This window comes from Manacus vitellinus, unplaced genomic scaffold (genome assembly GCF_001715985.3).
Source record: "Manacus vitellinus isolate BGI_N305 unplaced genomic scaffold, ASM171598v3 scaffold_2_pilon, whole genome shotgun sequence".
Taxonomy (NCBI): Eukaryota; Metazoa; Chordata; class Aves; order Passeriformes; family Pipridae; genus Manacus; species Manacus vitellinus.
Window position 1 is genome coordinate 21137572 of NW_021940208.1, and position 16050 is coordinate 21153621.

Here is a 16050-nt window from a genome sequence, read left to right on the forward strand (position 1 = left end):
CCAATATTTTCCCTAATGAAGCTTTTAATAGTTATATAAAAATACCTCTGCTTCACCTTCAATAATGAAAACCAGCACAGAAAAATCACAGGAAACAAATTAAATAAAAACTGCCAGATTCTAGATAACGCTTGATGGCATTTCTCATTTTTGAGTGCTCAAGAAATAATTTTGAACACACTAAAATTTTTCAGGCTTAGGCTTTTTTAATTGAGAATCTATATCCATTCCATAGTTTATCTATTATTTAAATTTTTTCTAGTTCAAGAAGTGTTGTGGTTTAAACCCAGCCATAAAGCAAGCCCAATAGTGCACTTCCTCACCAGTGGGATCTGGGAGAGAATCAGAAGGATAAAAGGTAGAAAACCTGTGGGCTGAGACAAAGACAGTTTAATAGGGAAAGCAAAAGCCATGTATGCAAACAAAGAAAAATAACTAATTAATTCACTGCTTCCCATGGGCAAGCAGATGTTCAACCATGTCCAGGGGAGCAGGGCCCCATCATGTGTAACAGTTACTTGAGAAGACAAACACCACTGCTCCAAACATCCCCCCCTTCCTCCTTCTTCCCCTCACTTTATATATCGAGCATGATGTCATGTGGTATGGAATGTCCCTTTTGTCAGTTTGGGTCATCTGTCCTGGCTGTGTCTCTTCCCAACCTCCCATGCACTCCCAACATCCTTGCCAGCATGGCAGTACGTAAATCAGAAAAGGCCTTGGCTCCGTGTAAGCACTGCTCAGCAATAACAAAATCATCTCTATATTATCCATCCTGTGCTCAGCACAAATCCAAAACACAGCCCCATACTAGCCACTGTGAAGAAAGTTAACTCTACCCCAGCCAAAACCAACACATGAAACTATACAGAACTTCAGATTTCACATGCACTCTCTGTCCAATTTCCCTGCCTTCAGGTTTTCTTACCACAGTCACCTACAGCTCCTGAATTTAAGTGGATTGAGAAAGTTGCAAACATGAGACTGAATAAAAGAACTGACATTATAAATTTGATTCTGTTTATCCTGAAGATAAAATACTAATGTGGAATCCATCAAGTTGGAATATAAAGTTAAGGACACACTTAATGTGAGTAAATTCTGACATCTCTATGCTTGATTACCTCTGTCAAATTTATATATATATATACAGATATTATCATTGTCACGTACAAAGCATTGTAACTGCAAGCCAGATATAAAGTTCAACAATTTGATAACACTTAATCCAAATTTATTTTATTGATATCTTCTGGAAAGACAGAGAAAGAGCAAATACATAAGAATTTGTCCTTATAAATGCAAAGTACCTCTGATTGTGAGTTTTTTCTATACAAATATCATACAAAGAAACTGAAATGCGTTTAAAGACAAGTTTTTGTGGGGTTTATTTTGGCTAATATTTTCTTTGAGATTATTTTAATGTGTATGAATAGCTCATTTCACTGCTGAATCTGGGATAAATGAAATGCAAATATTGCTTGTAGTGATATTTTTGATGTTGTTTTATAGCAGGTGAATAGTAATTACATTCCCATCTGTGCCACTTTTCTGTGTCCATACTAAACTTGCCTTACAAGTTGTTCCACCCTTTTTAGAAATATTGCTTAAAAAGAAATACCATTAAGGTTGACTGATGGAGTAACAGATGGCTTTAACTTTATCTGTAAAAAAAAAATAATTTAGATATTGGCAAGTCAATTACAGTAAGATTTCCAGTAAGTAAGAGTACTCTTTTCAAGAGTAAAACTTTAGGCCCTTGAAAATCTGTTTGTATTTATCTAGGTGCGGTAATCTGGATCACCTTACACAACAATGCCTAAATGTTTCAGATGACATCTACAATGCTACATGCTCTACTTCAAGGAGTAACTCCTGGCATTCAAGGCCAAATGATACTGTATGACATACATCTGTGCAGAAAACCATCTCCAGAGGGGGCTGAATGTCTGCCATGCATGCTGGCTGAGACACGGGGTTTTTTTGACACATGGCCCTCAACTGTATATATTTGGGTTGCAGAAATGGGAAACTGAAGTCATGTTTGATATTACGTGGGGAATGATGTTGCATTTCACCAGAATTTGCACTGCATAAAACTGAGGATTTACAGCACATGCCATGGCATGTTGCAAAAATTTTTGGGTGCTTGCAAAAGTTATAGACATGCTAAGATTAAATTGGAAGCTGCACATTGTCATGCTTAAAGCTTATTGAGAGAGCCTCTGGAATGAATTAAACATGAATTAAATATATTCTCCACAGAGGCTTTGTTTCAGGGGGGACTAGCTGACTTAAATCAAATCAGAGTTTGATTTTAATACTTGTTCAATCATCTAGGAAAAATGGTTTACACTTTCAAACCAAATGCCCATTCACTAGGGTGTAACACTAAAATTATCTTCTCCTCCTTTTCCAGTAAGCATCAGTTCCCTGAAGAGAATTCAGTATTACTGAACTTCAAGGAAAGAGCTAAAACACTTTTAACTCTACCAATATTTTTTTTACTTGATAACTTTCAAACAGTCTTCTCAATGTAGATTTCCTGGATTGCTCTTCATAGAAACCTCTGCTATTCAGAGATTAACTATAAAACAAAAAAAAACATAGAAAATTTTGGTACATTATTTCAGGTAAATGTTTAGTGTTTTGATGCTGCGATACCTAAGTTAAGTTTTCTTTCTTCCCATAGTGACTTAAGCACTTATGACTTAAGCATATTGTTCTCATGAAAAAAAATCCATACACTGTGACCATAAATCTAATTTATCCAGAACTCCATCTTCCCATCTACAAGTAAAACAAAATATTGTATCAACCAATAAGGATGTTTCAAGGTCTTCATATGATAGATGATATTAAAAACACATAAGCAATATCATAAAACAATAGCAAACAAAATATATATTGGCCCACAACAACTGTTTTAAAAACAGCTTTGGTCTCCTTATCTGTACAAGTAGCAGCAATCATTCTTGTTAGCTTCATACAGGCAAAAAGTAGACTGCAGAATTGCAGTTCTACTGGAAATTATGTAGAGGGATGCATGGATGTACAACAACTTTACCAGACTTCCCAAGCTTACAGTATTTCCACTTTCCAAACCACTTTGTTCGAACCATTCAAAAGCCTCTTTTTTATTTGGTGGGATAAAGGATACTCCAAGTCACCTTTTGACACAACAGACTGAGAGACTGAGATTTTTATTTAAACACCAAGAAAAAATACCAGAATAAGAGTACAGGAAAATACAATCAGTTGTGATCACATGCATATAGATTTCTTGCATGTAAAAATTTTGATAATAGGGCATACTGCAGTATGTAAGACTTATTCAAGAATTTTGATTTTTAAGTATTAACAGGTTTTTTTCCTTGAGCATTAGTTGCATGGTTTAACCACAGCTGGCAGCTCAGCCCCACACAGCTACTTGCTTAATCCCCAAAGTCAGATGGGGAAGAGAATCAGAAAGTAACTGTGAGAAAACTTCTGGATTGAAACATATACAGTTTACTAGGTACAGCAAATGTATGCACAGGTAAAGCAAAACATGGAATTCAATTGTAACTTTCAATCAGCACCCATCTTCATGAAAGCAGGGCTTCATCACATGTAACAATGACTAAGACAAACACCATCACTCCAAACATTGCCCCTTTCCTTCTTGTTCCCTAGCTTTATATGCTGAGTACAATGCTGCATGGTCTGGGACAACCCTTTGGTCAGTTGGGGTTAGCTGTTCCTGCTGTTTCTCCTTCCAACATCTTGCACAGGTCCAGCCTCCTCGCTGATGTAATGGGATGGGAGGCAGAAAAGGCTTGGACTCTGTGTAAGCACTACTCAGCAATAGCTTAAAACAACCCTGTGTTATCAACACTGTTTCCAACAAAAAACAAAACACAGTTCCATACCAGTAGCTATGAAGAAAATTAACTCTATTCCAGACAAACTCATGAAAAATACAGTAGATTTCCACTGGATAGAATCCATCAGAATTTCTAATTGTTCATGTAGAAGTTTTCTTATGTATATGATTTTCCTGATGGCAAGAGTAAAGAAGGCAATATCTATCAGATGTAGTCCAAGTTATTAAAAAGGCTACTTCCCTTTTCTTACACATTAATATATCCACATTCAAAAGATCAGACCAAGCAAATTAAACATATACACATGCACATTTTCCTTGTATATTAATATATTTCCAACAGAATATTTTACCATTATTTACACATATTCTTTGGGTAAAAAAACTGAGATATTCTAACACACAATAAAAATTTTCCTTCAGTATGAAAGATTATGGTGTTAGTAATAAGTTAATTCCTAAAAAATAATTTCTGCATAGTAATTTGTAACTCTCATGGCAAGAAAAACATCTCTAAAAATTCTAAGAATTTTTGAAAATAACTAACATATTATTAATATAGATATAAAAAATCTGGGGTATTTTTGGTTTTCTTCTTGAAGCTTTTAATAAGAATACTGAATGTTACATAGAGCAGAAGACACATATATGATATATAGAATATATATATAACTATTTTTCCATTTATTTTTATGAAGCTTTTAAGCCATATGAATTATTGGTTGAACTTTAATTCATCACTCCATTTATTTGTTCTGAGGATAAAAGAAATTAATTATATGCACATATATCAGTCTTGTTCCTAAAGAATACAATTAACTTCACACTAATTTGAAGCCACAGGATTTTGAAAACTGTGGGGGTTTTGTCACAAACTGCTTACAAACTGTCAATGACTTTGAAAAGGTGTCTAACGATGCAATACAACTAGATTAAGGATTTTTTTTTTTAAGTTCAAGGGTCAATAAGCATGGTTTAACTGATAAAGTGCCTTAGGATGTATTTTCTGCATGTTAGTTATTGTTCAATATTCTTTTTTTGAATTTAATATCCAAACTAAATAAAACAAATTAAAGAAACAGTGAGAAACAGTATCTTAAATTTGCGATGTGCTAATACAAACCTGTGCAAGGGGGAAGGAAAGTCTGTGAACTCACACCAAATAATAAGTGAAACTGAAAGGGATTTTGCTGAGAATTGTAAAGTAATGTACACAGTTCAAAATTTTAAAGTCAGGCACAGAAGAAATTTAACTGAACTGCAGCATGACTTCTATGTGATCTTGGGGCTTTTTAACGCTTCTGTATGTTCTAGACATTGTAAGGAAGTAGATAAAGCTAAGATAGACACAAAACTAAATAAGTATAATGTAGTTGGGTTTTTTTTGATGAGACGCACCTTATTTCATACAAGAGTAACACACTAGAAGTGTCTACCTACTGTGGAAACCACACAAAAGTAACACAGAAACATCAGAAATAAGAACTCAAAAAAAATTACCAGTTAAAATATAAAAATAGTGGCAACGTGCATGGAAAAATTTTTGGTTTATCCTGTTATTTTCACAGGAATATTTTTGCACTTGTCTTTCACATCACAATAATTGTAACATCGATTATTAGTAGTAGTTGATTAAGATTCGCAGACTTGCCAGGATACAGACATAGGCTGGAGTTGGCTAGTCATATCCAATAAAGAAGAAAAAAAACCTTATAATATTTAAATTTAAAAACAGAAAATGAGCTCCACAGTTATTAAATCTAAGACTATGCCTTCTCTTCAAGTAACCTACAGAAAAACTATCACTGTTTTTCTTTTTTTTTTCCCAGTAACTGCTGTACTTTGAAGACCATCAGTGTAGATGACAACAGGTTTCCCTTTTCTAGATGAAGAAACCAATGTTATCAACATACTATCAAATGCTTTTTATATTTTTATTGCTCCTATTTGAGTTTTCTCTGATTTGTCTACACCGTCATCAAAATTAGAGGCAACAAGCAAGCAAGCATGAGCCCTTAGGGAAGAACTTCTGTATCATTTTACAATAAACATTTCTGATAAACATGTTCTACAAGAGTATTTCCCCTTCTGGTGAAAACTTTTTTCTTTTTTTTTCTTTTTTGTGTGTGTGTGTGTGTGTGTACAGCCTTTGCTGAAGATCCTAATACCTTCCTGCTGTATTTCTATTGACTGGCATATGAATGAACATTTGCAACCTGTTCATTAGTTTTTCCTTTCCAAGTATAACATCTTCCACATTCATTTACTATTTTTGATATTAAGTTTTAAGAAATAACAGAACTAGTAGTGCTTGCAACAAAATGTAACTTAGAGGAATTGTGTATCTGAGCCACAATTTAAAGAAACCAGTCAAGCAAAGTAGAGAAATAATAAAGAAAGGAACTTGTAGTTAACAGAAACAGCCAAGCAAGCAACTGAGGGGTGTTTCATAATGAGGTGTATTCTCTTAAAGGAGTTCATAAAGCAGTCACTTAGAACTTTGGGGGTACAAGACAAAAATGACAACCAGAGACCATCAGTGAAGCCCCTCAGAAACCTTATAAAGACATATGTATGCTAATTAGTGATGAGAAATGTCATGGATATGTAACAGGATTGTGGAAAATGAAAATGAATAATCATACAATGCAAACATATAAGCTGTAGCTAAGATACCTCAGCATGCACTGTGGCAAAACAATTCCCAGTGCATCTGGTGTGGCACAATAAAGAATGTCTGCCTCCAAAAACTCACATATTGAGTCTTAGTGGTTTCTTTGAGAGACAACTTTAGGCAACATTTTAATAATTTCAGATAATTTCTATAAGATGCATGTTCTGAGTGATAACTGTATCCTTATATATTCTATTATTGACTTTCCATATTATCTTTCAGGTTTTGTTAATTTTGTTGCCTAATACCAGACAAAAACAAACTCCTATGGGAATTTATCTCTCCTTCCACTTTCACTGAAATATATGATAGATAATCTCTGTTTTATCAAGTATTTGCTACTACTTTGCAATAATTATCTAATGAATATTTCCTTCTTATTATAAAATCATGCATAGTTTGGCAGAACTCTTGGTTATGTGTATTGGGTTTGAGTGACAGGGTTTCGGTAGTCAGGGACAGGGGGAGTGCTACAGGAGTGGTTTCTTTTAAAAGTTGCCAGAAGCTTCCCACATGTCTGGTAGAGCCCATGCCAGCTGGGTCTAGGATGGACCCACTGCTCACCAAGGCCAAACCAATCAGGAATGACAGTAACATCTCTGTGATAGCATATTTAAGGAGGAAAGAAAAGTTATTACTCAAAGTAATCACAGCCAGAGAGGAGAGGAGTGAGAATATGTGAAAGGAATTACTCTGTAGACACCAAGGTCAGTGGAGAAGGAGGGGGAGGAGGTGCTTCAGACACCGGAGTTGAGGTTCTCCTGCAGCCCATTGTCCAGACCATGGTGAAGCAGCTGTGGCCCTGCATCCCGTGGAGGTCAATGAGGGTGCAGAGATCCACCTGCAGTCCATGGAGGAGCCCACGTTGGAGGATGTGAATGCCCAAAGGAGGCTGCAGCCCCATGGGAAGCCTTCACTGGAGTAGGCTTCTGGCAGGGACCTGTGGATTTGGTGGACAGGGGAGCCCATACTGGAGCAAGTTTCCTGGTAGGACCTGTGACCATGTGGGGGACCCACACTAGAGTAGGTTGTGCCTGAAGGACCCTGTGGAAAACTGCTCCACATCGGAACAGTTCATGGAAAACTGTTGCCCATCGCTGGACTCACACTGGAGAATTCTTGGAGCAGTGTCTCCCGTGGGAGGGACCCCATGCTGGAGCAGGGAAAGGACTCTTCTTCCTCAGCAGCAGCAGAAAAAACCTGTGACGAACTGACCAGAACTCCCATTCCCCATCTCCCTGCACTGCTGAGGGGGAAGAGGTAAAGCTCAGAAAAGAGGGAAGGGTGAGAGGAAGGTGTTTATAAGATTTATTTTACTCCTCATTATCCTGCTCTAATTCTGATAGTAATAAATTCAATTAATATCCCCAAGCTGACACTACCCATGACAATATTTAGTGAGGGATCTCTTCCAGTCCTTATCTCAATTCATGAACCTTTTTTTATACCATCTCTCTCCTGTCGACTTGCGGGAGTGGGGGTGATAGAATGGCTTTGGTGGGTGGCTGGCATCTAGCCAGAGGCAACCCACTAGCTGATCCTAAGGTAGATCATACCCTATCTTTTCACTTACTCCAGGAGAAGTTACCCTTGTCAAGAAAGAAAGTGAGACTCATTTACATAACCTAAGCAGAGAAATATTTTGCACTCATAAAAGTGTAAGTGGGGAAAGCCACTTTGGTTCCAGTTTCCATCACTAAAAATATTTCCAACCTTGACCATCTCCACCTCAAAAACTTATGTCATCAGTGACTGTCACTGTAGGTATTACCTACCCATTATCAGCTCTGTGGCATTGTACACTCCCAGCTGATTTAGAATACACTTATTACAGACCAACTGCTTTGAATAACACCATTTGTGCTGTTAATGAATGTCTAGTAAAATCTAGTTTCAAATTTTAAGGTTGCATTGATTTATCAGTTTTCTAAATATTTCTATTACAAGGATCTGTGAGTCCTTATACTGCTATATAAACATCTGTGTATACCCAGACACACATATGTATGTTTAAGTACACTTATTTATGTTCAGTTACAACATTTAACATTATTTTTTGGCATGCTGATATTTTTTCTTCTTTTTTTTTAATCAATTTACTATCTTCCACATATTAAAACTGACAGATAAATATTTTTGTAGAAATCCTCAGTACTTTCAGACTTGTGAAGAAAAAACATTTGAGTGACAAATTCTAATCACTAGTATCCAGTTTTCTATCTATTTATCAGCATTTACAATGACCTTTAATGGTTTTGTGCTTTCTATCTTAGGCATTGATTTTACAACATCATTTGTTCCCTATCTGTAATGCTCATGTTATCATAATAAAACTACTCTTAAGTCCTGATGATTTTACAGTAAATGAGAAAAAGTTTCAAAATCTTGACAGGCTTGCCTGTCAGATGTAATACACTTACAAGAAAAGGCAAATGTTATGGAAAAATAATCTTCATAATAGTTTTTCAGCACTGGTTTATAAGTAGGTTTGGTTTGAGATGATCCTTGGAATACTTTACTTGTCCTGATACAATCTTTTTTTCAAAAATAAATTTATCCCTCTTGCAGATAGCTAAAGGTGTTAGAATTCCATTTTAAAAGTTGTGACTTGGAAGTAAAAAGGAGTCATACTTAAATCAGCTTTGTGTCATATTCTTATCATAACTTTCACCTCTTTCACTAGAAAGACCACATCATAACTGGGATTCAGAAATGCGATGACTGCAGCATATCATTTTGAATAAAAAAGACAAAGCAATTCTGTCTTTTCCAAATTTAACTAAACAATACAAACTCCCAGATTAGAAAAAAAATCAAAATCTGAGATTGTCCCATTGTGAATTAATTTTACTATTCTCTTTCCTGATAAGCTATATTTCAGTACTAATTTGGAAAAGTGACAGTAGATGTCACAGAGCTATGCTTCTTTAGCAGAATTAAAAATGTGTACATTTTGAAAAGTCAAATACATGAACTGTTATTGTTAGGCAAAAAAATTATAGGCTAAATATACATATGAAGTTTGTGAATATCAACTTTAAAGTTTTACTGTCTGAGAAAAGGCAAATGAGTTCAACAACATTTATTGCACGTCCTTTTTCTGGTGCTTCTCTCTGTCCTTTTTTTCCCCTTACATGCATATCTAAATGCAAAGTTCATATATTGATAAAATATGAGGTATCACTAAATTGTAAAAGTTATAGGTTGTAAATAAGAACAATCAACTAAACACACACTTCCCAGAAAGTACTTTCTGTAGTTAATCATGTATTTTATTAAAACTGAAACATGTATTTTTATTTCAGTTCAGACATACTCACAGCGCACAATCATTCCTTTTCACCTGAAATTAAACCAAAGAAAATATGAAAGGAGTAAAGTCTTTATATTAGCAGGCATTCAGTTCTCAGGACTTGGCTAAATCTAGTCCAAAGTAATCTACTTGCCCGACTTTCTGTCTTACAGTGTAATTGTAGCATTCCTCCAACCAATTATTTAATTCTTTTCGGTTGCTTTATCTGTCAATATACAAATAGTCATAATCACCTGAGAGCTGATGGAGAGAGGTAGACACCTTCAGCAAAAAATTTATTACTTATATCCACTAATTCTTTCTCTCACAGTCAGAAACACATGATACAGAACATCAAAGCTTCCAAATAGAAATGTAGAACCCTAGTTTGCTAGTAATTATATTATCCACAGAGGACATGAGTACAGTAGGAAAAGAGAATGCAACAAAAGAAATATCCTAGAAGCAACTCATGACATTTCTTTATTATTTTTTTCTGTCCAAATTGCAAAAAAATCAGTATAACCTTATGAAATATTTTAATTTGTTTAAAATATCTTTCAGGAAAAAACCTGCCAAATTTTTTTAAAGTCATTCTAAGTACATATATTTGAGCATTCATTAAGGTATCTACTCATTGGTGTTTGAATTCTGCAATATATAAAACAGTTCAAAATATATTCAATTTTTAACAAACAAATATTAAATTCAGGATCAGATTCAATATTAACAACCGGGGCATTTTCTCCTTAGCAAGAAAACTAAATAATTCTACACTTGACAAACTGGAAAAAGATCAATGAAAAATTTTATTGTCTCTCTGCCAATATTTGGAATAAAGAGATTACTTTCGGCTTTATACTGTACGCCTTATTCTTTTACGAATATATACCAATTCTCATGTATCATCATCCAACAAATAAAGTATTTACCAAAATCAGCTCCTTTTTAAATGTCTTTATATATTATTATGATTTAATTGCAGAAAAAGCAATCTTGACTGTGAGTATAATTGAAAAGAGCCCTTGAAGCTGCAGTATTGACTGCCCCTAGAGTCCTACACAGTTTGGAAAACTAAGGCAAGTGAAGTTAATAGAGTATTATGGTACTCTTGCTCCAAATTCAGTGATGTTACCACATTTTACAAAGCATGGTCTGCTCTGTATTTCTTGGTGATTCAGAAATGCACAAATGATAATGTCCAATTCATTTACTCTTTCCTCAACAGAACTAACATCAATACCTGAGGTATTCACACCAGACATCTTTCATAGCAAAAACAGAAATAAGAATTTGTTTTAATGTAGTAAGCCTAAAATATTTTAGACTTCTGCATGAGATGAATCATTCCCTAAAAAGTAGCTATTGCTCTCATCTGATTATAGAGAAAATATAAAGTATCTCAAAAACAAAAATCTAAAATTATAAAAGATTAAGCTCTGTCAAACTACCTGGTAGTGGTCAAATCACTCATACAGTTTTATGATATAACTTTTCTTATTAAAACAATTATTTTTTCCCCTTTTGAGAACTACTGAAAAAAAACCCAAATACCTATTTTCTCTCAATCTTAGTTGTATTTAAGCTCTTAGTAGTTTACACTATATTTGATTATCTTGTTTGTAAACTTCGTTCCTTAAACAATCAAATCATTTAAAGAGACAAGATGGATAAACTTATTGTTGAATTCAGCTGCACACAAAATAAGTCTGTAAGAGGTTTTCAGCTATTTTCTTAATTTTTGCTTTTCTTTATATTTTCTATTCCAGCAGGTTTTTATATTTCCTATTTACCTGTTTACATTTCCACAGGGGTCTTTTCCAAGATGATTAGCTAAGTTCATCCAGGTCCAAAACATAATGCACCACCCCTTGCCTTCAGTGAATAAGTAAATCTACCAAAATATTTTCTTGCAATAAAAATTTTAAATAAAGTATTCATCGCTGGGAAGAAAAGTAAGAAAAATATTTAAAAGAGTTTGTTGTTTTTTTTTTTTGTTCACCACTGCCTGCATTTTTGCCTGCATTTTTGTTTAATTTATGCCCTGCTCTTATCTTTTCTTTCTCATAGCCTACAGCAGGGCATGAAATTCATTGAGATATTAAAAACGAATTAGTATACTGTGAAGACTGCAATGGTTCATAAGACTATATAAAGCATCTTTCACCTCTAAGTCATGGGCTTGAATACAGCAGAGGCTGATAAGGGACTGAAAGGTCACCACCTGGCAGCTGTGCTAGTGCTGCTGTACAAGTCACCAGTAGAAGTCACATCCCAGTGGACAAGCATCCATAACACAAAACCCATCAAAACACCTGGTGTTCATTGGCAATCCCTGCTAAGAGAACAAAGTGACATGAAGATGCAATTGCCTTCTCATCATTAGGCACAATCCCCGTGGGCTACAGCTGAGATACACAAGTTGGTATCAGTGGGTAACTGACTGTAGATGTATCTGCTGGTGGTGATAAGAAAATAATTTCAATTTGTATGGCTGTCACAAGCTAATATGCTTTTAAAAATCTATTTCTAAAGGAATAATGACTGTCCCTTTAAAGAACAATTTCAATTTTTTTTTATTCTCTGCAACATGTAAATGTTGGCATAAATACTATGATCACAGTACTTTCTTTCATTTGTACTCAGGTAGATGCAGGGATGTATTTGAATGGAAATCTCTATAATTCAGTATTATGTTGTGCTAAAGCTAGTGTGTGAAATACACTTCTAAACTATATTTTCAGGTTTGTCCTTGGATGGTTCATTGGCCCTAAACTTTTCTTGGTTTTTCTACTAGTTGCTTTCTTTAAATACTTCTCAATTTTGACTGTCTTCTTCACTTCTGGTACTCACTTTCTCCATTGATTCTGATTGGTTATTTTTAAGACTGGATGACTTGCTTTCCTCCTCAATGCTTAGTGTTAACTGGTTAATAAACACACTGAAGTTAATAACAGGGAGGAAAAAAGGGATGGCCTCTGAAGAATTCCTGTTGACAATAGTCCTTACAAATATTGTCTGGCCTTCAGTAAAATATGCTTCCTTTGAGACTGTATTTTGAATTTTGGAGACAAATCATGAAGTGTTCCATGTCATCTGAGATTTTCTGAGCACAGATAAAATTAGGGCATTGTGAGATTACGTATCAAGGTATCATGAACACATGACAAATAGGATTCTGTTCCTTTCACACTTTATCTAAAGGCTCTTCATCAACTTCATACAACCACATTTTTTATTACGCAGTGTTTTGACCTGTGACTTTGACCAATGCCTGAAATAAGCTTCCTTTTTGTTTCATTTTTCCTCTTAACATTTTATTCATTAAAGATAGCATAAAAAAGGTGTATCAGTATATTATGATGAATAAACTTAAAGAAAAATCTGTGAATTTAGGGATTGTTTACTACCTATTTAAGCCATATATCCTGGTTTTAGGATTTCTCCCTGTGCTCTCATCACAGATTTTCAAAGCTAAACCTCCCTCTTTTTTCAAGAATCATTTCCATTGTTCTGTCAGAGACCTTAGTTTTTTTTAAGTGTGAGCATCTTCTGTTACCTGATAACTTCTAATCAAGCTGAGGATACAGAATGAGCATTGAGACCAATAGCTCTTCTGGCATTTCATGTCCCATTTGTTCAACACTAAATGAAAATATATTTCCCTAGATAGATGGTTTATTTTTCATTTCCTCTCAGTTAACATATATCATCACTACAGAACCCTCCTTGAAACTGGAAAATGTTAATCAAAAGCAGATAACCTCTGACATACCACTTCACTAGAATAATGTACATTTGCATGTGAACAGTTTTATTCCCAAAGAATATGTTGCATTTCTTTGCTCACAGAGTCTGGCAGAATGTAATTCGCAGATGATTTGAACCATAAATCTATTCCTATTCATGAACTATTTTCTTATTATTTAAAATTCTAATATATTCCATTTAATCTATATAACTTCTTATAACGTCTGATCTTCCAAGACCAGAGAGTTATATACTTGAGTATAACACTAAAGGAACAACCAAATATTTTGAAAGTAGGTGTAGAAATTATGAGACCTGGATCTGAGCTTCAGGTCCACCACAGATTTCTTTCACGATTGAAAAATCACTTATAGCACTGCTTTAAAGTATGTTTTGACCCCAATATCCATTGATATCCCTCGAATAAATTAAAGTGCCCAAGTACATTGAGAATTCATCTCTTTGTTTTCTCCGGTTGTTAAAAGTAGCGAGAATGAAGAATGAGAATTAATAGTGAGAATTTCTGTTAAAGACAAAATGCTACTCAGGTTATGTGTTAGGCTGACAGAATTACACTGACAGAATCACAGAACGTTCTAAGTTGGAAGGGACCCACAAGGATCATCAAGTCCAACTCTTAAGTGAATGACCCTTTCTGCGATCAAACTCATGCCCTTGGCATTATTAGCACCATGCTCTGATCAACTGAGCTCATCTCAGGAGATTGCACACTACTCACTCGGGGGTACCAGCAGATCATGTCCCTCCACCCAGGGGCTGAAGGATTATTCAGGGATATCAAGCAGAAAAACAGTCATATCTGTGGGTGATGTGAGGGCACTCAATCTTAGTCTTCTGTGGGTGTCATCCAAGTTCCCAGGGCACGCTTCCCCTCACAGACCCACTATTCACAGGGAAACCACTTCAGTCACTGAGTACAGTGGGTATAAAAGTAGAGATATCTTTCAAAAGAACCAGTTAACAACTACTCTAAAGTTATTTCAAATGTCTACAGTAGAATTATCAAAACCATGTAAACAAACCCTACCTATTTTATGCTATTTTTACTAGACTGAAATTCAGACTAATTTTGTTATTATTTAGGAGAATTTTAAATGACCTTGAAACTAATTGTTGGCTTCATGCCTTTTTAGTATGGAACTTGGTCATCTCCTAGCTTTCCATAGATAGTTCTATTTAATTTCACTGCAGTAAATGAAAATCGTAAATACTGTTATAATATTTAAATGTATTAAAATGTTAGCATGGAATATTCTCCTGAAATTTTCAGGAAATCAATCCTGGAAAGCTCCCAGAAGCAAGATGCACTTTTCTGCTATCAATCATTGTATTAATAGAATATATAGGAAAACATATTCTAACTACAATAGAAATGAAACCCACCCACAACTTTGATTTTATTAAAAAACTTATTTAAAGTGAACTCACAACAACACCTATTTTATAGGACTTCAAATTCTAAACTGGAATAAAATTAATAAAATCTACACATGAAGAATGAAAATGCATCCATAGATGATCTAAATTTTAGAAAATTATATCATCATTCTCTAATCATGACAATTTTTAAAGTTTATTTTGATGAAAATTATCTTCACCGTTTTTCTAATTTCACCATATTGAAAACCTAAAAAAATCTTCACAAAGCTCCAGTTGCAACTTTTTTGTCTTCAAATACTTTCATTTTTTTTAAAGTTACTAGTTTTACATTATTTTTATTCACTTGGAAACGTTGATATACTAACTAAATACTGAAATTTTAACAGTTAACATTTTTAGCATTACTTAAAGTCCCAATAAAAAAGAAAAATGGAAAAGAAGGAAATCTGCCGAAAAAGAAAATACGACCTGAAACTTCTAATTAGCATAAGCTAGTATCACTGGCAAAGAAGGCAGAAAAATATGGAATTTGTTAAGTCAATTATGATATTACTCATTATCACTAGAGCAGTTAGGGATGAGGTGGCAAGACATGACTGCCTTGTCTAATTTAAATTTTCATCTTTTCATTCTTCTTTAATTTTACTTTAATGTAGTGAGGCCTGGCATGCTCAAAACGTTTACACTATTCTGGAAACAGTCTGTAGGAGATATGAAACTAATGATCCAAACTGAAAGGAGTATCTGTTAAATGGGAACATAAGTTGAGCCAAAATACATTATTACTACACTGTATATATTATACGCTGAAAGGGTCAAGTTACTCCAAAGAACTGGCAGAGATAGAAAGACTGGATTCTTTTTTTTTTCTCCTCTCATCCGGTTAATTTTATGTAAGTTTAATATGACATAGGAACAGGGCCATTGCATTAGCCTAATGGCCCACTTAGCCCATTATTCTGTCTGCGAAAGTATTGGAAAAAGATACGAAGGAAGGTATTTAAAAACACTTGACTTAATAGAATACTTTAAATTACTTCTAAACTTGTTTAGCTCATAATGGTAGAC